The sequence below is a fragment of the Neovison vison genome, chromosome 7 (genome assembly GCF_020171115.1).
Source record: "Neovison vison isolate M4711 chromosome 7, ASM_NN_V1, whole genome shotgun sequence".
Taxonomy (NCBI): Eukaryota; Metazoa; Chordata; class Mammalia; order Carnivora; family Mustelidae; genus Neogale; species Neogale vison.
The window spans coordinates 166168204-166178078 of record NC_058097.1 but is presented as its reverse complement, the minus strand read 5'-3'; the positions used below and the strand labels follow the sequence as shown (position 1 = coordinate 166178078).

The following is a 9875-nucleotide window of genomic DNA, read 5'->3' as shown; positions in this document are numbered from 1 at the left end:
GGAATAAAAAAGTCTTACAAAAAAGAGGCAGAAGGAAGGGAAAGGAGGTTAGCCAGCCTTCCTTACAATGGAACACGTGCTGGCAATAAGCAGCCCAGGGGTGAAAAACAATCGCAAAATGCTATAACCTCAGAATATCCCCAGAGTCTTCCTTGCCAGAAACTTGATTTCTTTTAGGCCTGGCCTCATCTTGGCCAGACTCATATTCCATGCTAATTGTCAAGACGGGCTCAAATTATTCATGGAATTTCTCCGCTGGAATGGTTTGGGGGGCTCTCCTTTGCAGATGCATTCCTCCTTCCCTGCCTTCAAGCCTTCCTAGGACTGAGCTAGCTGGACAGGAGTCCCTTCACTTTCTCGGGTCTTGTTTCCTCAACTGTAAGCCAGGAAGCTTGTTCCTCCCAGCTCTCGAAGGTCTTGGTGCTGATGACAGGTGCCTCAGCCGGCGTTTTCACACGCAGCTCCCCACCAGCAGCAAACCGCGGAGACACACACATACGTATGCAGAAAGGATGCCATCCGCCGATTAAATGCAAAAGGAATTATGCGATTAGCAAAGGACGTGGATCACACACGTGAGTCTAACTGCAGCACCTGTGAACGTTCCCTAAATTAGATAAATATGGGCTTCCAGTCACTCCGGTACACAGATTGAATGGTAAAGTTGAGCCAAGTATAGAAGTTGAGTATGAGATAGGATAAACACAGGATATGCACGAGGCCAATCAAGATTATTAGCCATTAGTAATCATCTCACGCCTAAGGTGGCGTGTTCTAGGAGCCCCGGGCCCCAGAGTTGACAACTGTGTAATGAAGTCACCATGTGTCCCAAAACATGAAACACATTCCTTCATTTTTACATCGCACCTGTCACCTGGGGAACTCCAGCACCTGGGACTGGTGACATTGGCTTGTCGACTGGCCCGGTGCACGTTGCTGAAGTGGGCAAGACTTCGCGTACTGACCTAGAAAAGGAAGCCTGGGTCCTACCATTCTCAGACTCTCCTGAACCTGTCACCCACGATAAATCTTTAAGTCTGTGAGGTAGCTCCTGCATCAGGATCATTCACGGAGAGTGACATGGTGAGAATCTAGGTTCTAGAGACAAACTCTGTGAATTTGAATCCTGTTCTATCATTAATTCTTTGACAAATCAGTTGAACTCACTGGGCCCTGGTTTTCTCATCTCTGTCATGGGGACAATAGTATCACCTATCTTCTGGCGTATATGCAAGGAGTAAAGGAATCATTATCTGTAAAAGTACTAAGAACACTGTCTGGTACATAGTACACACCCAAAAAGTGGCTTATTTCTTCCCATTTAGTTTCCCCTCTTCATTAATTCATTTATTCAGCCAAGTAAGGGCCCACTATGTACAAGGCACCACGCTCATGACCATGTCTATAGCGGGGAACGCATGCACGTACGCACGCACGCATCCCACCATCACACTGGGATTAGAGAGGAAGTGTTACATGTGACATGCTCTACTTACATGTTTACAAAATGCTCCAGGGTGCGTTACTGCTTCAAGGCAACCGGAGAAGTCTTCATTGAAGACAGGCTAGGATGAGATTTTAGCAGAGGGGAAACGGAGTAGAAAGATGTGTAACAGGGACACCTGGGTGGCTCAGTGGATTAAGCCTCTGCCTTCGGCTCAGGTCATGATCCCAGGGTCCTGGAATCGAGCCCTGCTTCAGGCTCCTTGCTCAGCAGGGAACCTGCTTCTCCCTCTGCCTGCTCTGCCTTTTCTGCCTGCAGTTCTCCATGCTTCTGCTATCTCTCTGACAAATAAATAAAATCTTAAAAAAAAAAAAATATGTGTAACATTCTAGGCAGAAGGTGCAAAGATGCTTTGTCAGAAGATCCAAGGCAGGGGCACCTGGGTGGCACAGTCAATAGGGCCTCCGTCTCTCGGGTTCAGCTCAGGTCATGATCTCAGGGTGGTAGGATGGAGCCTTGCCTCAGCTCCACACACAGTGTGGAGTCTGTTTGGGATTTCCCTCTGCCTCTATGCCTCCTGCTCTTGCTGTCTGGGTGGGAGGGATGGGGTGGCTGAGTGATAGACATTGGGGAGGATGTGTGTTGTGGTGAACGCTGCATATTGTGTAAGACTGATAACTCACAGACCTCTATCCCTGAAACAAATAATACACTATATGTTAATTTAAAGAAAAAAAGGAAAGCATGTTTATGGAAAGGATAAATGACAAGTAGGTATTATATTATAAAAACCAAAGTTTTAAAAAAAACTGAATTTGAATAGAAAAAACATTGAAAGAAAACATGTCGTGACATTCATAGGTGATATTTTATATCTGTATCAATATGTCTATATTTGTGTTTTTATATAAAATACATAAATAAGTCTTTAAAAAAGATAACACTAAAAAAAGAAATCTCCAAGGCAACGTCAAGTTATTGCCGGAAGTGAGGGGTGAAGTTGGAAATCGGCTTTGCGGTCATTTGTGGCTGGGGGTGGGAAGTAGAGGGTTGGGTCTCAATTTCAAGCCCTGAGTATTAATTTTATCCTGTAAGCCACAGAAATCCCTGGAACATTTCAAATGACACATTTTAGGACAAAGAGGGGTTAAAGGAAGATGACTGTGGCAGGTGAGCAAAAAGGATGGACAAGGAAAAGACTAGTAACAATGTGAGCTACGATGCTACTGCAACAGTCCAAGCATGCTGTAATGGGGGTGAGAATGCAAAGAAAGGCAAGGGACATTGGGAAAGACAAATGACAGGACTCCGTGACTTATGAGCTCACTCAGTGAGGATATACAGAGCAAGGATAAAGAGGAGGAGGAGATGACGTTATGGTTTTGAATGTGAGTAGCACGGACAGAATAGGAGGCTTGCTGGTCAGCAAGATTCTGATTCCCAGTTGCACAGAGCAGAAGTTCAGAACATGGGCTTAAGAGCAGAACAGTTAAGGATACCTGCTATGCTATTTGCTAGCTGCGTTATTCCAGCCTTTTTTAACCTCCCAGAGCTTTTCTCATTTGCAAAATAGGGATTAAAACAACATACTTCTCACCGATGTGAAGATTAAGAAAGAGAATAATGTGATGAAAACGTCAAGCACCTGTAAAGTACCCGCCCGAAGAGAGCAAAAAGTCAATGCCAAACGGAAGAATGCCAGGGCCCCCAGAGGATACAAAAGTATTTAATGATACTCTGCACTCGAATACTACTGAATGAATATTCATGTTTTGATGATTTGGAAGCTCTTTCCAGATCTGGCAGAACCACCAATATCACAACGTACTGTCACTGGGTTAAAGCCCCGAAAGCACCAGTTGGCACATGCTTGGGTCGGGTTAAAAACAAACCAGCTCATTGTACGGCTTTGGAGCCACAGGGAGAAAGAGGAAGGAGCAGAGAGGAAGAATCCTTGCTAATGGAACTGGACCATGAATTTGGGTAAATTCCTCCCATATCTCATCAAGGACCCCATCGTTTTCCTTCTAACGCCTCTCGGGCAACACCAGCTTCCACAAACCTTTCCTGATTTCCTGTGACAGACATGGTGGCGAAGATCCCAGGGGCTGCTGACCAGTCAGCTGTGGTGTGTGAACTTCAAAGGCCCTATTGACACAGCTGCAGGCCCCTAGGCCAGGGGCCGGCGGGGGCGGGGGCGGGCCTGTCTGAAATGCTTGAGCCATACCTCCAGAGCAGCAAAACAGCAAAGGGACCCATAAACCATCCCCAGTTCTCAGAGGGAGCGCTGTTATTTAGACAACAAAAAGTCACTGTGCCGGGCGCCTGGGTGGCTCAGTGGGTTAAGCCGCTGCCTTCGGCTCAGGTCATGATCTCAGGGTCCTGGGATCGAGTCCCGCATCGAGCTCTCTGCTCAGCAGGAAGCCTGCTTCCCTCTCTCTCTCTCTGCCTGCCTCTCCATCTACTTGTGATTTCTCTCTGTCAAATAAATAAATAAAATCTTTAAAAAAAAAAAGTCACTGTGCCAAAGCAACCTGGTTCTGTCAAACGGCTCCCTGGAGTTTGGAAATTACAGGCCTAAATCTAGATCTAATCCATTTTCTCTCACTGCAGAGCTCTGCTCACAGCTAATGTCTTATTACAAGCAAAACTGCCCTTCAGCCAAAGCTGTGAAGTTTTCAAAAGTACCGGGACCCTCTGTTTAAAAATATAACAAAACAAAAAGAGAGCAAGCCGTGAAGCAGTCTGTTGGTCTGCCTGTCAGATCTCAAAGCCTGTGCCTCTTCCAGTTTCCAAGGGGGACTCAGTGTCAGCATTGAATCATACTATGTTGGAAGATTCAAGGAAGCAAGTCTGCCACCACCACCCCAGGCCCCCCCAAATCACAGGGGAGATGCCTGCAGCCCAGGAATTGTGTGGCATGTCTACGATCACACAGCACGTGACAGTTCCTATGGTGGAAATCCATAAGCTAGCAAGATATTGGATCCTATTAAAAAGACGATTTCCTTATAATCAAATAAAAATTAATGTTTTCAAACATTTTTTTGTTTTACATTTGTTGACTCCGTTGGTCCCACACCATCAATGAAGTCTTTATGTCACTGGCATTTCCAGCCCCTTTCACAGAAAAGGAATCTAAGGTTCAGAGAGGTACATGGCTTGCCCTAGGTCACAGAGCTGGCAGGTACCAAAGCCAGGGTTAGAACCAGAGTCCCCAGGTTCTAAGCCAGTCGGCAAGTATTAACCAAATCCAGTTTTATGCCCCAAGCCATGCTTAGAGATAACCATGGGAGAAGAGATACAGACAGCAGAGAACAGGAGAGGACATATTTACTAATAGAGCCAAAAAATTAGACAAGAAACCTTAAATTATGATGCACTTACTAATTCTACTAAGAGCTAAGAGTATGTTATCTTAGAGGATTTTTTCTTGTTCAATGTATTTTTCTCATGCATTCTATAAATTAAGTCCAAAAAAGAGCTGAGGCAGACCGCGGGTTCCAAAGACCTGCCCCCACACCTAAGCACTGAGCACAGCTGCCCTATAGCAGGGGGTGGAGGGAGGCAGCAGAAGGGGACAGAGGATACAGACCCAGGCAGTCAGGAGGTATGATTTCCTGCCCCAATGGTCTGCCTCCTGGGAATCTCTTTCCCCAGAGTGATTACAACCAGAAAAAATAAAAACAAAAATGAATATTGATTTGTCTGGGTTATAACAATGGATAAGTAAATAGTACTTACCCTAATGTGCAAATGTCATGCTCAGTCCTTTATGTCCATTATTCCATCTCACCCCCACGGCAACCCTTCAAGCTGGGTATTTTGATCCCTATTTCAGTGAGGAGGAGAATGTAGGGCTCAGAGAGGTTAAGTAATTTACCTATGGTCACACAGATATCATGATGAGGTGACTTTGAACCAAGGCCTATTTACCTCCACAGGCCTGACTTGTATCCACATCCTATCCTTGTTCCAAGAAGATAACAGACTAGAAGATGACTCTCCTTCTCCCTTCTCCAAACCCTGAGTTTCCCTCAGAGGCGACCATCTAGGATATGACACAGACAGGACATTTTCACAATGACATCAAGATAACAAATACCTAAAAGTTTTGGTTAACCAGTATCTTTCCCTTTTCCTTAAAAAAAAAAGGATCGTTTTGCATTATTCAAACCAATTTAAAAATAATTCTCATTTCAGAGATTGAGTTAGGAATGAAGCTTAGCGCTGTTTAAAAAGCACATGTAAAACTATCCGTTTTGTGGGCAGATTCTAATGCAATTACTGCAACTGATTTCCACACTGAAAAATACTGTGGGTTTTTATTGAGCATTTGCAGTTAAAGCTGAGAAGGGAGCTATCTCTTTCTTTTCAGAAGATCCTAAGTATTTTGCCAGCAAAATGAATTATGTATGTCTTAAATAATCTCTGTACTGTATGATAAAGCTACACAGTGGGATTCTACCACAGTAGAATAGTGGTAGTCGAATTCTACCACAGTATCATGGGCTATATTAGGTCAGACCAGATCCTGGAAACCAGGAGCTTACAGGGAACTCACAAGTGACAAGGAGGCAGAAGACACCTGCTAAGGGAAGAAGTGGGATGCTGGAGGGCTCGGTGACTGCTTGTAACCCTGTTGGGGGTGCCCCCGACCCCGGCCTGCCTTGGCTGATCAGGAACCTTCTGTCTTCCGGGCTCCCTGCTCCCGGACACAACAGCGCGCCAGCCAAGGTTTAACTGACTTACCGAAGCGGACCTCAGTGATCATTCCAGGAGAAAGCAGGCCTCCTCCTGGGATTCTGCAGCAGCAGTTAGACAGGATCAGAAAAGCAAGCAACTTCTCCAAATGAAGGCCATGTCCCTGGAAAAGAGAAAGAGAGAAAGAAGAGTGGTAAGTGAACCGCGGGCCTTGCTGCTGTGATCTAAGGGCAGCTACTGTGCCCTGTGGCTGGTGCCCGGCACTCCCAGGGCTCAGAGGAAGTGACCCATACATGTGGCTGAAAGGAGGAAAGAAAAGAATGTGCGTTCTTAGGGAAGAAAGATGCCTACAGAAAACTAACTAAATAAGTACAATAGAAGAACATAGAAAAAAGTCATGTTTGCTAAATTGAGGAGTAGCAGAAAGGTCTCATATATAGGAGAAAAATAAAATAGTAACAACAACAATGTAGTAGTAGTAGTAGCTAACACTTTGTGCCAGACACTGTCCTACTGCATGACTGTAAATTCCAAAAGGGCAAGGACCTTGCCTCTTTCGCTCACCTGTACACACAAAGCACCTCATCTGGGGCTTGAGAGTATAGTAGGCATTCAGGATACTGTGCTTTAGTAAATGAATAGAGCAAACAGAGTTATGAGTATGGGAGGGGGGTGGAAATACTATTTAGCTAAAGTAAAAAAAAAATTTTTTTTTAATTTTATTTATTTATTTGACAGAGATCACAAGTAGGCAGAGAGGCAGGTGGGGCGGTGGGGGGGGGGCAGGCTCCCCGCTGAGCAGAGAGCCCGATGCAGGGCTCCATTCCAGGACCCTGAGATGATGACCTGAGCCGAAGGCAGAGGCTTTAACCCACTGAGCCACCCAGGTGCCCCTAAAGTAAAAAAAATGTTAAAGCGTGATAATTATGAGTTCATTTTTTCCAACACTAAGAACCAACTAGATGTCAGGCATTGAACTTGGCCCTGATGATAAAGAGGTTAAAGGCAAGGTAACTTCTGGGCTTGGTGAGATGGCACTCAAAACTAGGGCCTTATTCAATGAACGAACATTTATCAAGCCCCTGCTCTGGGCCAGGCACCCAGCTGGGCACCTGGGGGAGAGAGAGATAAGGAAGTCCCCTTCACTGCCCTCCAGGAACTCACAGAGGTAGAGGAGGAGTGTCTGTAACAGGGATAGATGTACAGGGCTGCGATCAAGACAGGACTTGAGAAATCTGCCCTCTGAAGAAGATCAGAACAGTTACCCTTGATTACCAGACTTCAAACAAAGGATAATAATTGCTGATCAGGGAGGTTATGGGATTCCTCCACTGATTGGGACTTTTTCATTTAATAAATTCCTGCCCCCAACTCCCAGGAATCTGTATATATACTTTGTTTTGGTGCATATATATATATTTTTTTTTTAAATGTTCTAGAACCTGGAGGAAAAGGGGTTCTTCCAATCTACAAATAAGCACTGAGACTACATGATCCTTAGCTCTATGTCAACTTTAAGATCAGATGATACAGTAATAGAATGAGGACAGAACAACTCAGACTTGCATTCTATAAAAGGGTATTTGGTGTTCAGTTATCCCCAAAGCATTTAAAAAATTTAGATGCCGTAACTGCTCGATACATGGCAGCAACTGTTGCTGCTGCAGCTGAGTCCAGGGCTGCAAATATCCATCCAGGGCTCACTGAGTGAGGTTTCCCAAAGGAAGTCAAGGAGAGCTGAAGGGGACTTCTTACCCAGCCTCCTACCACTGCCAGCAGGCTCTGACCAAATCTAGCTCCACAGTGGGCACAAGCCAGCTCCAGGCTGTCCCACCTCCTGCATCCCTTCCACCCACCCGCCTTAAACCCTGCCCATATCGGACCCAGCACAATTCATTTGGGGGCAGAGTAAATAACTAGTTAAAAGAACCTGGGAGGACTGAGATCTGGCAGTGAGCAGCTGTGACCTAAGCCAGCACATGGGGACTTGTGCGGATTTAAGCTCTAGACAGCTGTTTTGCGGTGGCTATGCCAACTCATGTTGCCAAAAAAGCCCAATGCTGCATTGCCCCACCTGGTCGAACTTGGGAGGTGGGGCAGCAAGACAAAAAAAAAAGGTCTAAGAGCCCAAGAGATAGAGCACCTCCCTTTCTAGCCCTGGGCCCGCCTGGTTGGGGGCAGGGAGCTGCTCTTTTCACACCCCTCCCCCCAAAACCCCCTGGAAGGCTCTGGTGATGATGAAAAAACAGGATTCCCAAATCCTGAATGTGTCCTTTGAATCTAGACACCTTAGATGACACTCATCTCTCCCCCTTACTTTTCTCCTTTTTTAATGCTTGACATATTACACAACACCGCACCCCCCAAGTTGTGCAAACCATAAGCATAGAGTTGAAAAACTGGTCTAACTTCAGTGAGACACAGATTATACAACATGGTGAACCTGAAAAAAAAATGAATGAATGAATATTCCCTTGGATTTTATAACTAGTAAATGGAAAACATGTTGGATGGGAAAGTAACAAAAAAGATTTCAAACCTGTCCCCTCCTCCTTCCTTCTGAGCTATGCAGTAAACATTAAAGTTTTCAGTGGTCTTATAGCTTTCCTTTGTATTTGTGCCGAATTTCACATCAACATGAGACAGCGCCGAGTGGAAATGCCTTAGCTTGCTTTTTCATCACGTTTACATAAACGATCTGTTACAACTTTAAAAGTAGTTCATTTCACTCTTGGTAGAGTTACTTTTTTTTTTTTCTTTCTTTCTTTCTTTTTTTTTTGTAGAGCTACTTTTCATCAGTGACTTGGATTTTTATTTTACATGTTTCAATAAGATATGACAATTGTCATTCAAACATGAATTACTATATCCCACTTTTCCTACTGTTTGCTTATGCTGGGGTACCAGGAGGGGTGGAAGCTTACAGACGTGAAGTACATAGCTTTCAGTGGAAAGCCCTTAGGAGTAAACAGATTGGCTTCCAATCTGAGCCCTGCCACTTAGGGACTGTTCTGTTAAAATGCTCTTCTTCACTTTCCTGACCCCTGGTGAACACCTTTGCTGAGTATTAATGAGATGCCCTCTGTGCAGGGTCACCAGAGGTGGCTGCTCCTTGCACTGTTTGCCTTACAGGTTCTTGGCACTCAAGACACCTGGGGCATCAGTGGCCATACAGAGATGTGAACTCATGAGTCACCGCCTCTGAACACAGGAGAGTGGGAGCACTCCTATAAGCGCTGGGGATGGGGAGTGGAGAGAGGGGGCAATAATCTGAAACAGATAGTGGCAAAAGCAGAAACACCATCGGCCCCATTCTGCTGATGCATGTGTAAGCACACCTTTATCCAGAAAAGGTGTACCCGGCTCAAGAAGAACCAGCTGCTTAGTGCTGTCGGTGGTGACGGCTGCCCAATGACCTTCGCTTTAGTTTAAATCTGAGACTTTCTGCACAGAACTCCGAAAGGCGGGCTTTCAGGTGGAAGTGCCCTCCTGAGCAACACCTGCCTGAAGTAAATGCGGCCCGTGCCCCCCCCCCCGCTGGCGGCAAGGGGAGGACAGGGGCACCACAGCCCCTGCGCACCCCAGGATTGCAATCCACTGTTCACAACGCGGGCGCCCGGCCCTACGGTCGGTCGCTGCAGCACTGCGACCCCAGCCTCTGGATCACAACATCCCCGCCTTTAAACAGCGTTCTCGGGACTATGGGAATGTCCCGCGCTGCAAGTCA

At 45.8% G+C, this 9875-nt stretch overlaps 1 long non-coding RNA gene across 1 annotated transcript; it reads right to left on the bottom strand.

The window, feature by feature from the left end:
- Positions 1-1529: 1529 nt before the first annotated feature.
- LOC122912779 lies at positions 1530-5472 on the bottom strand. Its single transcript, XR_006385675.1, has 3 exons — positions 5381-5472; positions 5189-5276; positions 1530-1565 (listed from the first exon to the last, which is right to left on the bottom strand). It is a non-coding gene; the product is annotated as an uncharacterized LOC122912779 (long non-coding RNA).
- Positions 5473-9875: the final 4403 nt, after the last annotated feature.